General features: G+C 44.0%; 1 protein-coding gene and 1 non-coding gene across 4 annotated transcripts in view; one reads left to right on the plus strand and one right to left on the minus strand.

Moving 5' to 3' along the window:
• Positions 1-25,385, plus strand: part of LOC124612790 (neural proliferation differentiation and control protein 1) — a 1,069,883-nt gene that overhangs the window by 548,450 nt on the left and 496,048 nt on the right. The gene's annotated exons all lie outside the window — the stretch shown is intronic.
• Trnai-gau lies at positions 21,035-21,108 on the minus strand. Its single transcript has one exon. It is a non-coding gene; the product is annotated as a tRNA-Ile (tRNA).

Raw genomic sequence — 25,385 nt, forward strand, 5'->3', positions numbered from 1 at the left:
AACATATAAACAAATACGTAATCAGTGCCGTTTGTTGCATTGTAAAATGTTAATTACATCCGGAGATATCGTAACCTAAAGTTGACGCTTGAGTACCACTCCTCCGCTGTTCGATCGTGTGTATCGGAGAGCACCGAAGTACGTAGGGATCCAAAGGGAACGGTGATGGACCTTAGGTACAGAAGAGACTGGAACAGCACATTACGTCCACATGCTAACACCTTTTTATTGGTCTTTTCACTGACGCACATGTACATTACCATGAGGGGTGAGGTACACGTACACACGTGGTTTCCGTTTTCAATTACGGAGTGGAATAGAGTGTGTCCCGACATATCAGGCCAACAGATGTTCAATGTGGTGGTCATCATTTGCTGCACACAATTGCAATCTCTGGCGTAAAGAATGTCGTACACGCCGCAGTACATCTGGTGTAATGTTGCCGCAGGCTGCCACAATACGTTGTTTCTAATCCTCTGGGGTTGTAGGCACATCACGGTAAACATTCTCCTTTAACGTACCCCACAGAAAGAAGTCCAGAGGTGTAAGATCAGGAGAACGGGCTGGCCAATTTGTGCGTCCTCTACGTCCTACGAAACGTGGTTTGTACGAGGCCTGTTCAGAAAGTAAGCTCCGATTGATTGCCGAATTGAAACCACAGTGAACATCAGAAATGTTTTACTTGTAACAATTAGCTACACCTTTCAGCTACTTCTCTACGTAGTCGCCGTTCTGACTTAGACTTTTGTCATAGCGTTGTACCAACTTTTCAATAGCCTCATCATAGAAGGCAGCCGCCAGTGCTTTCCGCCAATTCTCCACGCTGGCCTACACCTCGTTGTCTGTGTCAAAATGTTGTCTTCAAAGACAGCGGTTCATGTGACCAGAGATGAAACTCAGGGGGAGACAATTGCGGACTGTATTGTGGGTAATCTAACATTTCCATTTGAAAACGATGCAGGAGCATCTTCATTGCCCCTGCAGAATGCGGCTGAGAATTGTCGTGAAGACGAAACAGCACGACAGTTATGTAATGTTAGCTGCATAGCTTCAGGCGAAATTTCTCACCAGGCCCTCGTACTTGGCGGCAGACACTATTTTCTAGACATCTTTACGCACTCACTGCGAGCTCAGAAATGAGAAGAGCGACGTGATGCTAACTGGGGTTATACTAGAGACACTACCCAACACATCTGTGCAAAGCTTTATCGGATTTTCATAGTCGTTTCCATTTCGCGACCGATCGGAGCTTACTTTCTGAACGCCCCTCGTATTAACCAATTACACTAGCCCCTCTCGTCACGTTCGGTCTGTGGAATCGATTCGTCAGTATTTGATGTGGTTTACGAAATATATCCAGCGGTAATGTTAGGTGACTCACCCTGTATAACACAGCTATGAGTACGAATTACCATTTTGTCTTGGATTCCTAGATTTTGAGAAAGATTTTAACTCTGTCTCAGCCAGGCCTATACGGACAGGCCCTCAAAAAGAAAGCATTAAAGCAGCTGTGTTAGTATACTGAGGAATATGAATGTGTACAGTACGTCAATGCTACAGTACCCATTAGACTTCGTCAGGATAGTGACAAATTCAGATTCGAAGCAGAAGTTATGTGGGGAGACTCCGCGGTACTCAAACTATTCTCGTGTCCCTTGGAGCCACGTTCAGCAGTGAACACGAGGTCCATTCCAACTTACACGACTGGAGAAATGGGGTACTCTAATGAACTGCTCTGAGACTGCAGTATTACTTTTACCCCCAAGCGGCAGGTGGTCAAAAGATTATTGAGAAGGAAGTTTTTGGGCAGCATAAATTAGCACAGTTGTATTTTTATGTGTTTCTTACACGAAATAAATAAATAATGCCGCAATCCTCAGGGGAGACCTCATTTAGAACCCCTTCTCTTGCTCCTGCCATTTTAATTTTTTGTCAGTGGTGACTGTGAGGTGGTTGGCTGGATTTGATCCACTATTAGACTTGGCAGGTGACGTTTCGGTGTTTATCGTCTCCCGGCTCTTGTAGGCGGCACTGAGTACAGGAGAATAGTGCTCCATTGTGGTGCCACGTCTCCGGGACATGCTGAGGCTCGCTGATACGCGCCCCTCTGTTCCGTAGGCGTATATCTCATCCCTCTTGATGGTGGGCGAGTGCTCGGAACTGCACTCGAGGGTGGGCGTGTGAATGGTATCCCTCTGGTAAAGGTCTCTCTCTCTCTCTCTCTCTCTCTCTCTCTCTCTCTCTCTCTCTCTGTCTGCTGGCGACACCCACATTGCTCTCCCACACGGGCTGCGTGGGAGAAGTGCCAAGAGAAAGGCACTTCACTACCAGAGTAGCTAGCACAACCTACGGAAGTTCTTGACACTGCGCTAAAACACATTTTGACGTGATCGTCAAGGACTACTTAAAACTGCGGGTCGGTGAAAAAGCCGTGTGACAGGTCCGCTGATTAAACCCTTAGTCACGTCTGTGTAGCTCATTGTAAATACTTAGGAATCAGAACGGAGGCCGAGCGTCAGACCCGAGCTAATCGAGGGCTACTGACGTTAGCCGTACGGTGCCCGTTAAAAAATTGAGGTCTGGTCTAACGTTTTGCTTTTCTCAGTATTGGTATAGTGACAGGAAGAGTGCGTAAAGAACCTACGCCCTAAAACGAAGGAGAATCGATATCTGCGTGGTGCGAGAGACAAAATGGAGTGCCTCAAAGTCACGTGACTTCGACAACGGGTTTAAAACCGTATACGGTGGCACCCCAAAACCAATAAACAATGTTGGACAGACTGTTGCGGAGAAGTTCCGGGACTCTATTGATGGAGTAGGGCGATTAAGTCACAGACTCGTGAAGAAAGTTCTAGTTACAGATATCCGGAAGATCCACATTACCACACGTGAAATGAGTAGAAAAGAATACTGAAGATCTGTTTGATGACGATCGGTTTGGTTTCAGGAAAGGTAAGGACACCAGAGAAGCGGTTCTGATGTTTCTGTTGATAAAGGAAGCAAGATAAAAAAAAATGGTTCAAATGGCTCTGAGCACTATGGGACTTAACTTCTGAGGTCATCAGTCCCCTAGAACTTAGAACTACTTAAACCTAACTAACCTAAGGACATCACACACATCCATGCCCGAGGCAGGATTCGAACCTGCGACCGTAGCGGTCTCGCGGTTCCAGACTGTAGCGCCTAGGACTGCTCGGCCACTTCGGCCGGCCGAAGAAAGATAAGAGTCAGGACACATTCATAGGTTTTGTCAACCAGGAAAAAGCGTTTGACAGTATAAAATGATGCACGATGTTCGAAATTTTGAGAAAATAGGGGTAAGCTAAACTATAGGGAAAGAGGAGTCATATACAGTAGGTAGAAAAACCAAGAGGGAACAATAGGACTGAAAGACCAAAAACGAAGTGATCGGATTAAAACGGGTGTAAGACATAGATTTTGTCCTTCACCCCTGTTGTTCAGTCTATACGTCGAAGAAAGGTTCAAGATTGGGATTAAAATTCAAAGTGAAAGAATATCATTCGCAAGATTCGCTGATGACATTGCTATCCTCAGTAAAAGTGAAGAAGAATCACATACCTGTTGAATAGAATGAACAGTCTAATGAGTACAGAATACGGACTGAGAGTAAATCGAAGAAAGACGAAAACAATGAGAAGTAGTAGAAATGAGAACAGCGAGAAACTTAGCATCAGACTTGTTGATCACTAAGTAGATGAAGTTAAGGAATTCTGCTACTTAGCCAGCAAAATAACCTCGATGGAGCTAGGAGGACATAAACAGCAGACTAGCAATGGCAAAAAGGGTATTCCTGGCTACGACAAGTCTGTTAGGGACAAATATTAAATTTGAGGAAGAAATTTCTGAGAATGTACTTTTGAAGGAGAGCATTGTGTGGTAGTGAAACGTAGACTGTGGGAAAACCGAAACAAAAGAAAATCTAAGTGTTTGAGATGTGATATTACAGAAGAATGTCGGAAATTAGGTGGACAGATAAGGTAAAGATTGAGGAAGCTTTCCGGAGAATAGGCAAAAAGAAATATGTGGGAAAAATTGACAAGACGAAGGGACAGGATGATAGAATATCTGTTAAGACAACACGGAATAACTTCTATGGTCCTAGAGGGAGTTGTAGAGGATAAAAACTGTAGAGGATGACATAGGTTGGAATGCATCCAACACATAATTGAGAACGTATGCTGAAAGTGCCAAAAAGCTATAAATGTCATGGCAGAAACGGCGTAAGTACAGTTAATGAAGGTGGTAACGGTATAATAGATATAGCGTAAGTTCACGATATACTTATCACAAACTCGTTTCTCAAGAAGCGAGCCTCGCCTCATTGGACGCACTAGAGTAGCAACATCAACATCCTTCTTGAGGGAAAACGTCATCAGTGACTGGTTATAGATGAAAAGACCTTTCTTTATGAAACATTGGCTCCTCAACACTGCCCACTTGTAGTTCAAAGGTACATCAAACTGACAGCTCGGAAGAAGAAAGAACGAAATGGTCGAGCGTCGATAAAATGGTGGTGGTTCAAAGAAAGAGGGAAAAACATCTTCTCAAACATAACTCTTCCGCTTATTACTGATGTCGAAAAAACATGAATGTATTAAAAGTAGCTGTTAAAGCAGGTAGTCGTGAAAAAATAGCTATGTCCAAACATGAAAATACTTTCGAAAACATCTGAAAACTGCAACTCTTACGGTGATTCTAGACGTGATGCAAAGTAGGCAGTTGCATCAGCCAGATCAAGCCACTACAGCGAGAACTATGAAAGGCTTGACACAGTGGCTGGTAAGCGTGATATCTACCACATAGCAAAGGAGTGGCATTGGTGCACAGCAGACAGAGAGAAATTCCGTAGCATCAGTAAGGAAGAAGATGAACTTATCGTTGATTAAAACAAGGCAGCAGACTGGGTCAGATGATCTACCAGGGTATCTTTGGAGATCAAGGCAGAGGGAGGCGTCTGAATGGCTGACAGATTTCTTCAACAAGATCACTGAAAAGGAGGAGATACCACCAGATTGGACGTGTGCAGTACAGTCCCAATTTAGAAAATAAAGGGGGTCCGGCTCAGTGTACCAACTACCAACCTACACACCTTCTATCACGTATAATGAAGATCTCAGAGTGCATCACAGACACCAGGATACGCAAGGTTGTCAGTATTATCACCAATCAATGTGGCTTTCCGAATTGCTATGGGACCACGGATGATGTGCACGCAACTCGCTTGCTTATTAAGAAACACTGAGAGAAGTCTAAGTGTCTTCATTTCTCTTTCATGTCCTGGAAAAGGTTTTCGCCCGAGTACCATGGAATCTTATGCTATTTGCCCTCCGAGTGCATAAAGTACCCGAAGAGCTAATTGAATGTGTCCGGTTGCATTACTATAACCTTAGAAGTCGGAAACATTCTACTTCTTGGGATATCAGATGACTTTCCTGTTTCCATCGGTCTCAGTTAGGGAGCTGCTCTTTTTCCCCTGCACTTCATCATAATAACGAACGTGGTTACCAAATATATTCAGAAATTAACACCTTGGACCTTGCTGTATGCTGACGTTCGACTGGCTACTGAAGACAAGAACGCCCTTCAACGGCGAGCCGAAGCGTGAAAGAACCCCTTGAACAGTCTGCACTACTCCTCGACATGAAAAAAAAAAAAAAAACATGAATACCCGTCAACAGATGCAAATAATGTAAACATAATCGAGACGGTACAGATATGTCAGAGACAGTCATCTTCAAGTACATCGGCTCAAAAATTGCCGCCAACGACTCACTTGTTTCTGAATTCACAAACCGCGTTAATAATCCATGGCTTAAATGGCGTACAATGACTAGTTTTCTTTATGGTAAGAAGATCCTGGGCCGATTCCAGTTGAATATATACCTCTCTGCAATCCGCCCAGTTGCCTTGTATAGTGCAGAACGTTGGCCCACAGCAAAAGAAACGAGTAGCGGCTTCCTGTAATGGAAATCAAAATGCTTCGGTGGGCATGTGGCCTGAAACTCCATGATCATGTGACCATGAGAAACTTCGCAGGTGGTACGGAATGGCACTTACTGTTGAGAAGATGAGGGAAAGCCGTCTACGGTGGTATGGACACGTACTTCGAGCAGATCAAGGTACCATAGCAAAAAGCGAATTATCGCTGAAAGATGATGGTGAAAGATCTATTGAGAGACCGAGGCAACGTTAGCTGGTTATCCTCCATATAGACTTACCCTCTATGCAGACCTCAAGACAGTGGGTCTCCACGCTGACCAAGCTCAAGATCCACAGCGACAAACGCTTGGGAAGAAGAACTACTTTCGGCATTAAAGTCGTCGTCTGCTAGACCTGGACACAGTGCGTTATAAGTATATAATTTTTTTTTCTAGGAAATAGACCTAATGTATTATAATAATCAATTATATCAATAAACAGTTTCCTTAATTTTTTTTGATGACATACCACATGGCTATAATTATAAAATATATTCTATACCTATGTTATACCCGACCACGATATTAGTGCACTCAGCCTCCCGTGGCCGCTGTCGGAAGAAAGCATAGTGGTGACTCCGGAAAACGCGTCACATTGTGAATGATTTCAAGACAGTTGTGTGCATTCTATCAAGTGGTTCAGCGCGTCCTCTTCAAATATCGCGGTACAAACTCACGATAAGCTACTGAAGCGCTCTCACTCCCTCGTGAAATAATATTTTGGTCGACTAATAGCACTGTGAATGTAGGTAGCACTGTAAACGGAGGTATGATAAACAGATAAACTGTGATTTGACTCAAGAATGACTTTTTTATGGAATTTTATCGCCAGAACACTTTACGTCCGTGATAAAGCCACATGATAATCATAAGTAAATTTCAACACTTCTTCGTTTGACATCGCTTTTGAGCGAAAATAAGGAAATCAGAATAAACAAAAGAATGGAACATGCGGCGGAAACTCTAGGAAGCGTGTGTGTGTGTGTGTGTGTGTGTGTGTGTGTGTGTGTGTGTGTGTGCGCGCGCGTGTGTGTGGTTTAGCCGAGATTACCAGCGCCGGTGCGAAAATTAGTAAAACCAACGTGTTAAAACGTAGAAAATGCGACAAAAGAAGTACGAACCAATTTGAGACAAAACTGCAACTGAAACAGGCTGTCACTTTGTCTCAGACAGCACCTGCGTAGCCGGAATGTTGTGCGGTGCGCCTACGGCCGTATCTCGTTTGCCTGAACAGGTAACAACAGAAATGTAATTTATTTGTGGACCAGCAGCGGAATACTATTCTTACGTACACATGTTCGTAGGCTAATTGGCCGTGTCTAAGAGACGATAATCGCGAAACGCGTCAGAAAGTGTGTGTCAGGCTTCGACGAGACTCAGGAGTAGTACTCGGTACGAGATACGCAGAGGGACACAGCTGCCAAATGCTTAACTATAGCTTCAGGACGCGCCCTTCAGAGAGCTTCACCGCTTACGTAGAGGCGTGCGGCTCAGTTAGAACTGTCCATTCTCTCCCGTTCTCTTCTGGAATGTTCTGCGCGGTGTGAGAGCCACATCAGACAGGATTGACCTAGGACATTGAAAAAGTGCAAAGAAGGGCAATACCCTGTGTTACTAGTGATACAACGTGTTATTCTTTTTTTAAAAAAATATTACGAGTAAATACACTTCACATTGGTACGTAGCTCTTTTGTCTTAGGTCTTTTCAGTGCTACGTTCATTCTGTTGTAGCCTTTCACAAGTTAATAAATGATGTCAGTTAATCACAGCATGTTGTACATCTACGTGATTACTTTGTATTTTACAATTAAGTGTCTCGCACAGGTTTCATCGAACCGCATTCAAGCTGCTTCTCTACCTGTGCACTCTCGAACAGTGCGCGGGAAAAACGAACACTTAAATCTTTCCGTACGAGCTCTGATTTCTCTTATTTTATTACGATGATAATTTCTCCTTATGTAGGTGGGCGCCAAAGAAATATTTTAATAATCAGAGGAGGAAGTTGGTCATTGAAATTTCATGAGAAGGTCCTGTAGCAGCGAAAACAAAAGGCCTTTGTTTTAATGAATCCCACCCCAATTCGTATATCATATTCGTGGCATTTTCTCCCCCTGATACAACATAAGTTGCCTTTCCTTGAACTTTTTCGATGTCCTTCGTCAATCCGATTTGATTCTGGCCCCACATCGCATAGCAATATCCCAGAAGAGGGTGGACAAGCCTAGTATAAGCAGTCTCTTTAGTAGACCTTAACATTTTCTAATTGTTCTGCCAGTAAATCAGTCTTTTGTTTGCTTTCCCCACAACATATGTATGTGATCGTTCGGTTTTGAAGTTGTTCGTAATTGTAGACCCTAAGTATTTAGTTGATCTTAAAGTCTGTAGCTTTGTTTGATTTATCGTGTAACGGAAATTTAGCGGATACTTTTAGTATTCATGTAGATGACTTCACACTTTTCGTTATTTATAATCCAATTGCACTTTTTGCACCAAACAGTTATCTTGTCTAAAACATTTTGCAATTCGCTGATGGCTTTACAAGACGGTAAATGACAACACCATCTGCAAACAGTCTAACAGGGCTGCTCAGATTGTCTCCTAAATCATTTATGTTTATCAGGAACAGCAGAGGGCCTATTACACTGCCTTGGGGAACGCCAGATATTACTTCCGTTTAGCTCTATAACTTTCCGTCAGTTACTACAAACTATGACGTTCCTGACAGAGGGCCGGCCGCTGTGACCGAGCGGTTCTAGGCGCTTCAGTCTGGAACCGCGCGACCGCTACGGTCGCAGTTTCGAATCCTGCATCGGGCATGGATGTTTGTGATGTCTCTTAGGTTAGTTAGGTTTAAGTAGTTCTAAGTTCTAGGGGACTGATGACCACAGATGTTAAGTCCCATAGTGTTCAGAGCCATTTGAACCATTTAAAAAAATCCTGACAGGAAATTACGAATATAGTCACACAACTGAGACGATAGTCTGTAGGTACGCAATTTGATGAGAAATCGCTTTTGAGGAACAGTGTCAAAAGTCTTCTGGAAATCTAAAAATATGGAATCAATTTCAAAAAATGGTTCAAATGGTTCAAATGGCTCTGAGCACTATGGGACTCAACTGCTGTGGTCATTAGTCCCCTAGAACTTAGAACTACTTAAACCTAACTAACCTAAGGACATCACACACACCCATGCCCGAGGCAGGATTCGAACCTGCGACCGTAGCAGCAGCGCAGCTCCGGACTGGAGCGCCTAGAACCGCACGGCCACCACGGCCGGCAAAAAATGGTTCAAATGGCTCTAAGCGCTATGGGAGTTAGATGTTAAGTCATCAGTCCCTTAGACTTAGAACTACTTAAACCTAACTAACCTAAGGACATCACACACATCAATGACCGAGGCAGGATTCAAACCTGCGACCGTAGCAGCAGCGCGGTTCCAGACTGAATTGCCTAGAACCTCTCGGCCACAGCGGCCGGCGGAATTAATTTGACGTCCCCTGTTGATAGCACTCATTACTTCGTGAGAATAAAGAACTAGTAGCGTTTCTTAAGAACGATATTTTCTGAATTCTTGTTGGCTATTTTTCGGTAGTTCCTTTGAGGTAATTCATAATGGTCGAGCACAGCGGATTACTGATATTTTCTTTCTTAGGTATTGGCGTGGCTTATAGAACTTGCCAGTCTCTGGGTACGGATATTTCTGCGAGCGAGTGGTTGTGTATAATTGCCACGTATGGAGATGACGTATCAGCGTTCTCTAAAAGGAACCTGACTTGTATACGGTCTGGACTGAAGGCCCTCGGAGGGTGTGTACGCACCAACTCGGTATAAGTGCTCTGAAAGGGGACCATGACTTGTAATTAGCCGTACTGTTGCCACAGTTTCGTCCAGTGGATAATATTTAAAAAGTTTTCAGGACATTCCGCTTCTTATTTTCACTCTTCTCTGTAAAATATGCTGTACGATATTTCCAATAATATGGATTTATCAGCGTGGCTTATAGAGAAATCTGATAGTGTTGGACGTTTCGTTGTAATGAACGACCTCTCGATCACATGAAAAAGGTTATATAATTTACATCATTTTCTAATGTTGATGTTGAGTCACGTGAGCAAGTTCGCCTCGGTAGGTGCGAGGTCAGCGCGGCCGATTACCAAGCGAAGGGGCTCATGTCCTATTCCCGACCCGTTTTAAGATTTTCCTCCGCCCGGAGACTGGATGAGGTATTTTCCTTACGTTCGTATCGTCATAACTGACTTTTCGCTATTGAGATGTCTGAATGGGCATGCACCGAAAGCCAATGGAAAATAAAAGGTTGGGGAGTCTGTGACGCCTGTAATGCGTAGGTAAGTGGGAAATTCCTCTGATGGAAACGCATTTTATGATGAACGGCAAATGCCGTCTGCTGCGTGTCCTGGAAGCTGTGTCTCAACGCGCTCGGCTATCTATGTGGGTCTCATACATGAATGATAGTGATCGTGACAAAAACAGGGCTGACACAAATCCCTCAGTCCGGGACTTATGGCGTAGAAGCACGCAGCTACGAGGTCGGTGGAACAAATAAGAGACGCTTCCAACTGGACTGTGTTCGCAGAGCTTTCCGGCGGAAGCAAAATAAGCAGCGGCCAGCGTTGGAGCGGATTGTGGCGATTACTGAAACGTCGACTGCTTACATCAGCTTCATTCGGAGAACGCACAGGAGGAAGTTTTATGTCAAGCCTCATTTCAGTGACATAGAAAAACCATGAGAAAGAAAATTAGATCTTTTAATGAGTATGGGGCTCATGTCTGGTTAACTGCTCACTCCGCCTCTTAATCCCGCTATTAGTAGAGAGATCTATGCGATATTGGATTTGTGAAAGTGATGTGCTGTTGCAACGCACCTGTCTACAGTCTGACGTCCGATACCTATACGATATCAGCGGCCTACACTTACCAGGTGAAAGTTTTCTCTCAGTACCGAAGGTGGTAAGTAATGTTGTACCGGTTAATTGAAAATACGAGTCAGGGCATATTCGAGCTCTCACTTTCCAGTTAAATGCACAGCTCTTTCAGGTTACTGATGATGTTATATCCAAGAAAGCAGCTGAATAGTTTCTCGCATCCTTCCCCGTGATCACTTGTTGCACAAAACACGGATACTTTAAGAATAATGCTCTATAACGGCACATTAATGTGAGCATTCTATCGTGATAACAACACAGTATACTACTTTCCTGTTGTCTTTTTAAAACATTCTGCTGACAACTGATATACGAGGGGCGTTCCATAAGTAATGCAACACCTTTTTTTCCACAAGCAGGTTGGTTTTATTCATGATTCCAATGTGACATATTATTCCCCACTCTTTTGGCAAAAAAAAAAAGAAAAAAATCAACATTATCTCCGTTCAATGCGATGACCTTATACGACTTGATTGGTAGGATCTGTATGCCCTCATGGTACCATTCTACTGGTCTATGTCGGAGCCAACGTCTTACTGCATCAATAATCTCCCCATCGTCCACGTGCTGCTTCCCACCGAGTTCATCCTTCAAAGGGCCAAAAAGATGGAAGTCCCCTGTAGGCGGCGAGGAACCCAACTGGCACGTACCTTTGATTATCCCAAATGGTGGACGAGTGTGTCAGCGTTACTAACAGAGACATCCAGCTGTGCAGCGAGGTGCTTGACTGTGATCCGACGATCACCTCGAATGAGAGTGTCCGCACGTTCCAGCATTGCAAAAGTCACAGCTGTGAGTGGCCGGCCGGAACGCGAGATATCGGACAGGTTTGCGCGACCTTGTTGCGATGATGACAGACGCCTAGCCTAACGACTCATCGTGCTGCTGTTCACTGCCAGGTATCCGTAGACTTCTTCAAGCGCATATGAATATCTGCGATGGTCTAGTTTTCCGCCGAAAGAAAAATGACAGCTTTCTGCTTGGAACGCCCCTCCATGATGAAGGCTAAGTATAGCGTCGCCATTTACCGGAACTTCATGAAACTACTGCTGAAGCTGGAATATTACACGATGTCCCACAACAAATTCCGCACATTTTGGTCTTAAGTGACCGAGAAAAAAATGTGTTGCATTCGCCTCTCGTACTACAATCTTTCTGTCGAGGAGGCAACGACACCCTACACCTACATCCGCTTTCCGTAAGCCGATTTACGGTATGTGGCACAGGGTACAATTGTACCAGAAACCTACCTCCACCCACCCCTGTTACGTTAGTCAATGGCATGTGTAAAGAGAGACTGTGGATTTCTCTAATTTTAATGTCGGGTTCACTAGCGATGTGTCTGTTGGAGGAACTGGTATATTTTGCAGCTTGCTTTGGAACGACGGTTCTACGAATTTTGTAAGCCTGTCTCCGTGAACCCAGCGCCTTTCTTGTAACGTCCGCGACTGCAATTTGTAAAGCATGTCCGTGGCACATCCACGATGACTGAATAAATGTGTGGCGCGTCTGTAGCTCTTCTTTGAATCCCATCTACCTGTTCCGTTATTCCAACTTGGCGAGAGTCCTAGACCATAGAACAAAACTGAAAGAGCGAGGATTTTACAAGTGACGTGTCACGTTAGTGAATTTCACTAATTGAGAATTTTTTCAATCTGGCATCTACCTTAACCACGTCTTGTTTCACGTCTACATCTACACTCTTCAAATCATTGTCAGTCGTGTGGCAGTGGATACTTTTTATTTATACATATATACCTCGTCAGTCAAAAACGTTTTGAGACTGGATTACCAAAACTAGAGAAAATTTTGTATGATGGATTTAGTGCTCCAGGTGTTCTACATGTTCTCTGTCCATTTGAGCCTTGTCCACCAAACGTTCATACAATCATGAACCGTGTGAAACTGTTAGAAAAGACCTTCTTTGGGATGTTACTCAACTTTGAGATGTTATTTAACTTGAGCGTCACATTGGCTTGGATGTCGGTTATGTCATCAGTTGGGTGACCCGTACGAGAATTTCCGCACTTTGTCTTTTGCTGGTGCGTTGGTATTGATATCATCACGACTCGCTACCCATGATTATTTTTTACACAAAAGTACAGTCCGTGTTTGCCATTTCAATCAAGTCGCGGGAGGTGTCCACGCACCGTTGTTTTTATCGGGGAGTGAAGATGTTCCGAACAAACTTTTGCACACTTATTTTCTCTTCTTGAAGATATCTGGAGACTGCCTTGAACACTTGATTTAGAGACGTTGCTCCATTGCAATTTGTGACATAACAGTGTTGACATGCTACTGCTGCACGTCCACTACTTAACACTGCCTGTTGACAAATGACTAGGTGAAACACATCTGTTGTTTCCAGTTGTTAGTTCAAGGTACCACCATAGTAACTGCACTGACACTTTTTTACGTCAGCAGTAAAATCAGTTCAAAGTTTTTTCGATGGGACAGTGTACATAAGCCATTTATATTTTATCAAAAGGGATTACGTATGAATCTCTCTCTCTCTCTCTCTCTCTCTCTCTCTCTCTCTCTCTCTCTCTCTCTCTCTCTGTGTGTGTGTGTGTGTGTGTGTGTGTGTGTGTGTGTGTGTGTGTACGCATTTATGTCCCCTACCTGGTCCTAAACCACTGGACCAGTTTCAACAAAAATTCGTACACATTTCACTTACAATCTGGAAAGAATATCTGTTGGGGTAAGAACTACCTGCTTATCGAAGCGGCGGGCGTGGGGGTGAAAAAGAAATGTAGCCAACGACGAGCAAATACCCACCTCTCATTCACCCAGTATTTCAGTAGGAGTACGCTTAGTGACTTGCAACAAACTTTACGCATAATTTCAAACCCTAACAATACTCTTTTCTCGCTGACAAACCACGCAAAATGATGAAAGAGAAAAAGTTTATTGCTTATTACATTTTCACTATTCATACAGCAAAACAGATATGACGTTTTTATTTATACTTTTTTACTACAAACTGTTTCCGTACCACGCGTTGTAGACAGTATTCATATATGCCTGTGAGCGTACCTGCAAAATTATAACACTGTACGATACATAGTTCAAGAGATACGATATAAAAACACTGAGGTGCGTGAAAAACTGCTGCACCATGCATGACGTTTAAATTGTTAGTTCTTTATTACTAACTCTATTCGCAGCACATTTCGCTGAAAATTGAGCGTATGCCGCTGAATGTACCTACAAAAATATGACATTAAAGGCTCATATTACAACATGACCAAAAGAAGAGTTTCATTGATAGGACACAATCTGAGACATCAAGAGATCACCTGTTTAGTATTGGAGGGAAGACTGGTGGGTAAAAGTAGAGGGTGACCAAGAGATGAATACAATAAGCAGGTTCAGAAGGATATAAGTTGCAGTGGTTGTTCGGAGGTGAAGAGGATCGCACAGGATGGAGTACAATGAAGTGCTGTATCAAACTAGTCTTCGGACTGAAGACCACAACAACAATAGATCAGGAGTAATGACGTCACATTCTCAGATGCGTGAAAAACTACCGCATCATGCATGACGTTTTAATTTATTATATCTTTACTAGCAGCGCTATTCGCAACACATACCGCAGACAATATACACATATGCCGCTGAACATTGTACGACACTTAGTTGAGGAGATATGTCGTCATTAACATTGAGCTGCGTGAAAATGAAACTGAAAGGCAAAATTCGTAGGAGTACAGGTGAAATATGTTAAATATGCGTGCCGTGTGCTTTCGCGGACAAAACCACGGGAGAAAAACGCCTCGCAAACTCCTAGTTCGACTTCAGCCAAATTTGGTACACTTATTATTCGTTATCTGGAAGGAAATGCTGTGGGTATAAGAACCAGCAACCTCTTACTGGCGTCTGGGTGATTACGTGGGGAGAGAAGAGAGGAGGAAGATATGGACAGTCAGAGATGGGAAGGAGGAGACGGGCACAAAGAGGGGGGCGGGGGGGGGGGGGGGGAAGGAGGAAAGCAATCGTAGATGAAGAATCTTGCGTATGCTTTCGCAACATCCCACAGTACGGGCAGAAAGACGAACTGCATCTTGTAACGGGATTCCATACACAGGAGCTTTTAAATGACATCAAAAATCAGTCTATTGGGTTCCCGAACCGAACGGAGAACTTGAAGGCTAGGGCGTTCTCCAGCTCCTCCTATTTCTCTGTCAATGAATCTATTTAGGAACCGATGAAAATCAACAATGAAATAAGGGGGAACATAGAGATCTGAGGCTACACGTAACTAACGCTAACACGAAAGTCACGTGACAACATTATCCTCGCGGAAGTATAGCTGAAACCACTGACGATGAACCTAAGAATTACAATTTTATCTGACAAAGAACATTTCATTTAAGAAAGAGTTTCATATGGAATGATGTGAAGTTCTGTTTCTGTGCGTTTCCCACGATTATTGTGCTCTGGAGAGTTGTAGGAAACCAGCTGTAACGTGGAAATTAAACGTTCCAGTCCAGCATCCCTACAAAACACACTGCCTGGCAAAAAACAGTTAAGCACCCAGAAGACATGTTCGGGTGACAATGTAGATTCATACACGTAAACATCATCGGCGGGTATGTAAATGATTAGAGCTGCGACTCTCTTTGACAGAGTGAATGGCCACCAGACCGTATTAGTGTTGTTCGTGTTTAGTGTTTTTACCAGGTCTTGTAGAATATACGAAGACATGAACAGCGTCAGATATTAAGTGATCACCGTGCATTTGTTGTGTTCAGCTTTACAAAATGTTGTAAATTTAGGGTACATGTGATATAAGAAACGGTGTATATTACAGTATGAAATGTCAGAATGAAATTAGCAAATAAAAAACACACACCAACCCAGGATTGAACCCTCGAACTCCTGCATGCTAACCCAAAACTCTATCCACTGCTCCAACTGTGCAGCACGGTCAGAATATGCAGTCAGAGGTAGTTACCATACGTGTTGTTACAGTGTTGCCAGATTGCCACTCTTTAATGTCATTTTTCTGCCGGATATACACGCCAGACGAAATTTATGAGAGACATTTGTTTACCGCTGACATGTGAGGAGTAGCGCTGCGAAGCCCGAGTGCGCGAATTTCGCTTCACCCTGTATATTTAAATTGACAATAACATATTCTTTGTTATGTCCTGTGAGAACTGTCTCAAAAGCTGCGGATAGAGAATTGAATATTGGTGCAAATCCTAAGTACCATTTGGACAGAAAAGGAGAGCAGTTTACAAGAACCAGAGTATGTATTATAGCCACAGGTATAAATACGCCGGTATTCAGGCACATACACATAGGAGGTACATAGTGTAAGGCATTTAGAGGGTGAGCGTTTCATATTCTGCAGAGTAGCACGTGCGGATACTGTCAGTTAATTGAGCTTTTGCTCTTCCCCTGGAATTCTAACTACCAAGAGCATTAGATTAACAGCGCAGAGAGCTACATCTTGAAATTGGCACTGTTGGTATGTTCGCACAGTAGCTTATGCGATCATACGTCGTTGGATGTAGCGAGGTTTGGAGGCTGTTTGGGATATGACGACCAAGAGCTTGAAGATTACGTGCAAGGACTTTTATATGGTGCCTATTCCGAGCGCATTGTAGAAATACGTGGTTTGGATATTCCTCCTCTCAGCAAACACGGACGGGTGGCGCTTGGGGGGAGCCGATAGAGGTGTTTGTTAAACTTCCAATGATTAGATTTCAGCTGTGCTATAATTGTCGTGGAGCTGCTCGATGTTTGTGCCTCATTGTAACATGTTAAAACTTGAATCGTAGGATGAACTAAGGCGTAGTGACTGCCTTTGATTTTAAATGTCCTGCCCGCATCTCGTGGTCGTGCGGTAGCGTTCTCTCTTCCCACGCCCGGGTTCCCGGGTTCGATTCCCGGCGGCGTCAGGGATTTTCTCTGCCTCGTGATGGCTGGGTGTTGTGTGATGTCCTTAGGTTAGTTAGGTTTAAGTAGTTCTAAGTTCTAGGGGACTGATGACCATAGATGTTAAGTCCCATAGTGCTCAGAGCCTTTTTTTAAATGTCCGCGACCATTCCTCTTGCCAGTCCGAGGACAACCGCTTTCTGAACATGGGTATCACATCTGCGAGAGGGAATTTATCATATTTAATAGCTTCATGTAGTGATACCTGCTCTCCTAGGGCATCAGCTTGTTCATTGGCAGGTATCCCATAGTGACCTTTCGTCTTTAGAAGGGTTGATATGCCCCTAGTGGATTTGTCACTCAGGTCACAACCAGTGACTTCTTTTCCTTTCGTTCTGTCTGTTTCTTCGTCATATTTCTTCAGCTTTTCCGTGCGGGTGTCGCATAACACAAGTTGTACGTAGGCTGTTTATGTGTTTGTATGTTGGCAGCGCTACGTAGCGGTCTGCATTAATAAATCTGACAGCGCTGTGCGCACTCTGTAAGAGACCTTCTTGCTGTCGGACTTGCAGTTGGAAGTTGGAGATAGCGGTTGGAGGTGAACAGCCAGCAGTGATGGAAGTTAGATGTGAGTAGTTAGCATTGATGGAGGTTAGAGGTTTGAAGTGTCAGCTCATGCGGGCGATCTAGACGTGTGTCCGTCATGGAAATGTAATTTGTCGATGATTATATAACTTATGGAACTGGATGTCATGCACGATTATATGATTTTTGAACTGGTTATCACATTATTAAGGTAAATAAATTGTTTGCTTTGCAACAAAATCTTTCCTTTGCTAAACACATGCCTATTAGTAGTTAGAGCCTACAGTAGTTAGAATCTTTTATTTAGCTGGCTGTATTGGCATTTGCTGTATTGCAGTAGTTCGGGTAATGAAGATTTTTGTGAGGTAAGTGACTAATGTAATGTATAGGTTATAGTTAGGATTTCTTCCAATTCGGGGCCATTCTTTTGAGTCAATTTTAAAGCAGTCAGATCGCGTTATACTTGAATATTGTGAGTAATTAATGAATAGGAAAAGTTTGAGTTCTGTTTGTCTGGGCAAATTCTGTAGGTCACTGTTGAAATGATAAAGACTAGCAAAGTGACTCTTGCATTCAATCTCACTCAACAGTTTCAGAATTAAATAACATAGAAGTTTCACCTTCCCAGTTAAGCAGAGACAATTTGCTCTTATTGCTTCTCTGTTGACAACACAATACGCCCTTCCTCCTTTTATAATGATAGGTGATCCTATCGTGTCATCAAGTAGTCATTTCTGCATTACAGAGAGGTGTCTGGTTACTTTTGATAAGGTGGTGTATGTCTTAAATGGTAACGACGATGCGACCACGTTTGGTGGCGCTGTTAGGCGATGCAAAAGTGTACTGCGAGCTATCGAAAGTGGCCACAATACTGCTTGTCTTAAAGTTGGGAGAGAGAACATTTCTCAACGATACCAACCTCTGACGTGGGTAACCCACTGAAGTACGCCGTACATCACAAGAGACATAAAACAGTCTCGCGAGTGTAATGTTTCTGTCCCAGGTAGAGCCTGAATGAACAGAAATAAAGCCAGCAACAGGTTGAGCCCTGCCTGCCTAACAGCTGTGTCAGCATACGGCTGCTGAATGTGCGGAGGAAAGCCCCTGACGGGTGAAAGGAACAGAACGCCTGCATATCTGACAGTTCAATGCAGCCTTCAGGCGAAGCTCTGAAACAGATTTAATGGAGCCCCTATGCTGCTAAGATCCAGACACAGGCTTTGCTCGTGATGGATGAGTTCTGCTGAAAGGGCTCGCCGATATCCGGTGGCCGAGGGAGGGGGGGGAGGGGGAGTGGAGCTTTGAAAGCATAGGCAGCTGTATAAAGATCGGGCTCAGGAGATCTGGGAGGCAGGAGAAGGCAGGAGAAAAGGTCTTGAGGTGTTTAGAATGGCCCGTTAATCTATTTACAGGATACGAACTAAATTATAGAGCGGTACATTGACAGCGTTACCACTTTATCTGGCATTCATATAGACTGAGAAAATTTTTGACTCAGTTCGGAGAAAACCTGTAATGTCAGCTCTTGAATAGCGCATTATTAATTTTCCAAACCCAGTGTACTGGAGAATATTTATGTCAGTACTGTAGCTTCAATTACAGATCATCATCATTCAGTGAAAAATTAAAAATGAATAGGGATTTCAGACAAGGAGCTTCCATAATCACCAAAACTATTCTCAGCAATCTTAGAGGACTTTTTTTAGACTCTTAAACTACGAAAACAGAGAGGGGATATATTTTCTATTTCGTGGTCTCTTATTTCAATATCTGCGGTTTCAGTGTTCGTGTGATGATTGAGAGCATAAAACCTATTAAGATTTTCCGTGGTGAAAACATTTCGGAAGTCCAAATTCAATATTAATGACTGAATAAATGGTCTGGGTCCACTTACCTAACGTGAGACCTTAATATTTTGGGTTTTCACTCAGATAAATTGGCAAAATTTTGCTCTTTCCTTCCTCTAACTTAATTCGTTTGAAACGTTCAAGTCTGTTAGTTAATGTAGGTGGTCTAAGACCTTGTCTCACGAGTCGGTTCTCAACGTGCTTGAAGTAACTGTCAGAACAAAAAACGTTCAGGAAGAATCAGTGTCTCTGTCATCAGTTTTAATCAAATGATTCTTCCGTTGTGTAGGGGGCAAACTAATATCTCCGTTTTGCAAAATCATTATCTGAAAACTTACTATTGATACTATCGAAAATTTCTCTGAACGCTCCGCCACTTCAGCTCCCGAGTGAAGCGGGCTATAAAAGCCTCTCATTACCAAGTTCGACCCATCTTTGTTACTACTCACTTGCCAATACCTATTACTACTTCCACTCGTATTCAAACTAGATCGGTCGACCACAGGTCCAATACTGCAAATGGCGAGCCGTGTTCCACACCATGTGCGATGCTAGCTGTCTTCACCAATTCAGCCAGCCACACAAAGGAACCGCGGATGACCTCGAAACCCAAGTGTCAGGCGTCATTCGTTGCGACATCAGCCACAAGTGGCAACCTGTCAGACACAGTGCGTTCCCTAGCCGCTGGCAGAGCTCTCCCCTCTCGGACGAGACCTCCCGGCAACTATAACAAGTGTACACTAGCCCTCTTTCCGACCTACGTTGTAATTTCCTCGAGGGGGCGGGGGGGGGGGGGGGCTCCGTTACCCATCTATCGTATGCCTTCCAAATGTCTAGCATACCTATTTTCTCCACTCGACGAGACTTGTCAGTAAAATTCGCCACTGGCCCAACATATTACGCCTCTCGTACTGGCACAGATGTATCAACATTTGTAACACCTGGCAGCTGTTGTTAAGTCGTAAAACGGCAGATCCCGTATTCGCACTCCGTCCAAAGTTTCTCGAACCCACCATTGTCCGCCACTGGCCTTCAACTAAGGGTAGACCGGTCAGATGTTGCGCTTGGGAAGACTCGGTGGCAACTGAGTTTCAACGAGATTCCAACGGCATCAGAGGTGTCGGAACTCTTACCATAGGTGCATCAACGCCGCCTGAACCTGTTCCCATTGTAGCTTCTCGCTGTTTCTGGAGAGGTGCCTAGCTTGTGTCCACACACAACAAGCGTGGTTCCTATGTATTTTCTGCTGTTAAATGCTATATGTCATCAAGAAAAGGGTCAACTTGTAATGCTATTATGCATTGATATCAGCTGTTTGAGGCAGTTGTGGGTTGGTGCCAGGTGGTGGGGCTATAGCCTGTATTTCCCCCTCATAAGGAGTTCTGCTAGCATAGGGGTTGTGACTGCATTGTGTAATGCATGTCGCTCGATCAACAGCGGCTTCCTGCAGACCGACACATAAAGGACACGAAGTACAAATCGACATCGAGAAGAGGCCCTGTCATATGGCGCTCGCGGTGTATATGCTGAAATCAAATGTAAATAATACGGCTTCTTTAGTGGGCATCGCTCTACTGCAGTGTCACACATGACGAATAAATAGGAAAACAGTAGAACGTCTGTGTAGGGCCGTGTTTTTACTTACAATTGTCACTTCGCTGAATGTGTATAAGGCTGCGTGACATCGTGCAGACACAGCCAGATCGACGCAGTAGCTGTGTATCTGTAACAAAGACGACATTTGTCCTCACGTCGGTGGCGATTAAAACGATTTCGCCCCCAGGTGGGCTCGAGCCACCAACCTTTCGGTTATCAGCCGAACGCGCTAGCCGATTGCGCCACGGAGGCCTTTTTTTATTTATTTTTTGTTAAATCTCATTTTGTTCGCTTTTGTTCGTTGCATCTGCTCGCGGCGGACGTCGTAAGAGATCTGCTTAAGTTCGTTGTTGATCGATTAACTCAGTTTTTTTACTACAGAGGGCAGCTAACCTTCTGACCGAGCACGCTGAGCTACCGTGCCGGCTATCTTAGTAGAGACCTTGACGTTTGCTCACTTCCGCTCTGTTTATCAATGCAACTCGTATACCTTCTGCAAGTATCTCGCCGAATGTAGCATCTGCTTACGCCTCTTCACATGGATGAAGTGCATGCACACTGTAGCGTGGCTCATAAACATTTTCATCGGCTCTCGAGGTGTGCTCGGATAGTAGCAGTGGTTAAAGCGACCGCTATCAGTAAGCGGGAAAACGTGGTTTGAGTCCCGGCTACGATAAATTTTCATGTATCGCAGACAGCTGATGTCAATGCATAATCGCAGAATCCGAATCTGTTTCGTAATGACGTGAAATCAATGTACTGCGAAGTTGAAGAGGGTGTAAATTTACTCTACTAAGATTCCGACACGCACGGACTGTGAGCAAGGCAAATGAAAACTAACTTTGCTCACTTCATCAGACAAGAAAATAGTCATTCCCAAGGGACATTAAACTGATAAAACCACCTCTAGCCTTGATAATGGCCCCAACTCGGCTAGGAAGATAGTCCACAAGGATGTTCACGTATGACATATCCAGCTGAAGCCGCTCATTCGCGGCTAGATTATGAAGAGATACCAGACAGCGGGAGTGTTGATTGTTGAGGTTCAATTGCTGTTCCAAATAGCTGTATATTTTTCTATGGGAATAAGACTGGATGATTTATCGAGTCAGTCGGGTTCCGCTAGTTTGTCTGAGTGTTCTTGCAACCAGGAACGTACGCGTACAGCCCTGTGAAGGCGGCTGTTGTCATCTTGGAAGGCGGATGCGTACTTGGTCACAGTCAATGGTTCATACTCACACTAACCAGAATGAGTAGGCCCGAGTAATTCTACTGAAAATACCCTCACTTCACAGAAACAATTGCGGTCTGAAATACACCTTGCACTCTGGCTTAAGTGGAGGTTCTGGTCGAGAGACACGAAAAACGGGTGAAGTTTAGAAATTTTTCATATAAGGACTGTTTTTATTAAAATGGGGCTTTACCATTTTCTTATACACACACTGAGGCGGATGCCTCCTGATATCGTGGGGAACTCCTTTTGCCCGGCATAGTGCAATAAAATCGACGTGGAAGAGTCGTTGGTAGTCCCCTGCAGAAATATTTCCCGTGCTGCCTCTACAGCCGTCCATAATTGCGAAAGTGTTGCCGGTGCAGGATTTTTTTATTTTATTTATTTATTTATTTATTTATTATTATTTTTTTTTTTTTTGCACGAACTGACCTCTCGATTATGCCCCGTAAATGTCAGATGGGATTCACGTCGGTCGATCTGGGAGGCCAAATCATTCTCTCGAATCGTCCACAATGTTCTGACATGGCACATTTCCATCGTTGTTTGAAATCCATGAAGGGCTTCAAATGGTCTCCAAGTCGCCCAACTTAACCATTTCCAGTCAACAAGCGGCTCAGATGAACCAGAGGATCCAGTCCATTCCATGTAAACACAGCCTACACCGTAATGGAGCCACTGCCATCTTGCACAGTGCCTTGTTGATAAACTGGGACCATGGCGTCGTGGGTTCTGCCCCTCACTCGAACCCTACCGTCAGTTCTTACCATCTGAAATTGGAACTCATATGGCCAGGTCGTGGTCTTCCAGTGGGCTAAGGCCCAACCAATATGGTTACGAGTCCATGAGAGGAGCTGCAGGCGATGTCGTGCTGTTAGCAAAGGCACTCGCGTCGGTCGTCTGCTGCGATAGCCCATTAATGCCAAATACGTTCACCGTACGTCCCACATTGATTTCTGCGGTTATTTTCCACAGTGTTCCTTTGCTGTTAGCACAGACAACTGTACGCAAACGCCGACGTTCTCGGTCGTTAACTGAAGGCCGTGGTGAGAGGTAACGCCTGAAACTGATATTCTTGGCGCACTCTTGACATTGTATATCTCGGAATATTAAATTCTCTAACGATATCAAGAATAGAACGTCCCAGGTATCTCCAACTCCCATTCCGCGTTTGAACCGTGTTAATTCCCGTCGTGGGGTCATAATCGTTTAGGAATCCTTTTCACACGAATCACCATTGTACAAATGACAACTGCGCCTACATTCACTGGCAGTAGAAGCTGCCTGGTTTGAAACCGATTGTCGTTACAAGCAATCCTGCCAGAGGAACGTCTGCAACTCAGCATTATGCAGGGCTATTCAAAAAGAAGGAACAGATTTCAAACATTTATTGCTTAGAAGCTACAAAAGATAGAAACACAATTCCAACGTTCCTGGAAAGAGAACAGTTCAAACAAATTCTTATGCATTCAATGTGAGCACCACGTGGTGCACGATAAATATCAAAACGGCGACTGATTTCCTCCCACACACTAAGCAGCTGGACTCTCGTTATCGAATTCACAGCTTCAACAATGCGATGTCGCAGACTTTCAAGAGTGTCAGGGATAGGGGAGATGAAAAACATGTCTTTTTAGCGTTACCCCACAGATAAAAAGTGACACGATTTGAGGTATGGGACGTTGGACTGGAAGAGGAGGAGCAGAAGATGAACTTCGTCGCCGGTGGCCTCCCAAGTCTCCAGACCTCGCAACTTGCAACTTTTGTCTGTAGAGTAACGTAAAAGACCGCGTTTTAATCCCCCATATGCCTGACACTCGTTCAAGTCTGCGAAATCACGTTGTTGAAGCTGTGAATTGGATAACAAGAGGACAGTTGCTTCTTGTGTGGGAGGAAATGAGCCACCGGTTTGGTATTTATCGTATAACACATGGTGCTCGCATTGAATGTATAAGAATTTGAACCCTTCTTTTTCCAGGAACATTGGAATTGTGTTTCTCCCTTTTGTTTAAAAATGGCTCTGAGCACTATGGGACTTTACATCTATGGTCATCAGTCCCCTAGAACTTAGAACTATTTAAACCTAACTAATCTAAGGACATCATCACACAACACCCAGTCATCACGAGGCAGAGAAAATACCTGACCCCGCCGGGAATCGAACACGGGAACCCGGGCGTGGGAAGCGAGAACGCTACCGCACGACCACGAGCTGCGGACTCCCTTTCGTCGTTTGGAAGCAATTTGAAACCTATCCCTTCTTTTTGAATAGCCCTATGATAGAGATTGTTGTGGCCGAGCGGTTCTAGGCGCTTCAGTCTGGAACCGCGTGACCGCTACGATCGCAGGTTCGAATCCTGCCTCGGGCATGGGTGTGTGTGATGTTCTTAGGTTAGTTAGGTTTAAGTAGTTCTAAGTTCTAGGGGAATGAGGACGTCAGATGTTAAGTCTCATAGTGCTCAGAGCCCTTTGAACCATTTTTTTGTGATAGAGATTGAAAATACCGCTTCAGTTGCAACTTTTTCTTTCTTTGTAATTCTTGGACCACGACTGTTTTCGGGCTATTATATGCCCATCATCAGGTGTGATACTGAAAATTTACAGTGACCGATGCTACTAATAATTTTATACGCAGTAGTAGACATGAGAAAACAGAAAAGTACCAAATAACATTTTTAGAAAACAGCGGTCGATCTAGGTACGGTAAAATAAGCCAATGCCAAAACGACAAGTTATGTATGTAAATCACTGATTCAAACTATGAACGTCCGGGGTAGTTGGTCCCATGTTGTTCTTCCCGTCAACAGATGGCAGTACTTTTCCCAATCCGGTTTACCAGTTTGCTTCCTCCTTCGTTTACGCTACCCCGTGCTCTGCGCTCGCTGGTGGTAGACCGCGCTCTACAGGGTGAAAAGTATTTAAACCGACAAACTCTGGGAGGTTGTTGGGGACATCAAAACAAATATTTTTCCCTAGTGTCATTTTTTCCTATGAGGAATATTTAAACTGGTAGAGGAAGATTTCTCTGGCAGCAAATTAATTAAACCAACAAACACTTTTCCATTTTTTTATGACCAAGAGACAACACCTTAACACAACCTAATATCAATTAAGTAGATTTTCAAAAATGCCTCCATTGAGACGTAAACAAAGGTTACACCGTCGGATTATGTTCCGTCTGACACGGGCAAAAACCCCAGGAGTATCCTGAATTGTACCTGCTGCTGCTACTATCCGGGCAACCAGATCTTCTTCTGATGCAACAGGAGTTGCGTAAACAAGGTTGTGCATCTCTCCC

This window comes from Schistocerca americana, chromosome 4 (genome assembly GCF_021461395.2).
Source record: "Schistocerca americana isolate TAMUIC-IGC-003095 chromosome 4, iqSchAmer2.1, whole genome shotgun sequence".
NCBI lineage: Eukaryota > Metazoa > Arthropoda > Insecta > Orthoptera > Acrididae > Schistocerca > Schistocerca americana.